Here is a 543-nt window from a genome sequence, read left to right on the forward strand (position 1 = left end):
ACCAGGGCTTTGTCAAGCTGAGCCTTAAAAACTTGGGGGGGTGGAGATTCTGCCACCTACCTAGGTAACTTGTTCCAGTGCTTCACCACTCTCCTAAAGAGAAAGATTTTCCTAATATCCAACCTAAACCTTCCTTGCTGCAACTTGAGACCATTGCTCCTTGTTCTGTCATCTGTCACTACTGAGAACAGTCTAGCTCCAGCCTCTTTCGAACCACCCTTTGGGTAGTTAAAGGCTGCTATCAAATCCCCTCTCAGTCTTCTCTTCTGAGTTACCATATGGAATCAGGAATATTTTCCCTGTGGTGTTGCTACACATGCCACGGTTTTTTTTGTGGTATTTTTTTTACCTTCCTCAGGGTTGTGGACTGAGGTGTGCCAATGCTCCTGCTGGGACTTAAACCTGAAGGTCGCTAGCTAGAAAGTCTTGATTCTCTGCTCCAGGTCAGGCTGATCACCATATTTTGGGTCAGGAAGGAATTTTAGCTCACGGTCAGACTGGTACAGACCTTTTGGTGGGGTGGGGTACTCGGTGGGTGAGAAT

This window comes from Gavialis gangeticus, unplaced genomic scaffold, assembly GCF_001723915.1.
Source record: "Gavialis gangeticus isolate Ggan-Ray unplaced genomic scaffold, GavGan_comp1, whole genome shotgun sequence".
Lineage (NCBI taxonomy): Eukaryota > Metazoa > Chordata > Crocodylia > Gavialidae > Gavialis > Gavialis gangeticus.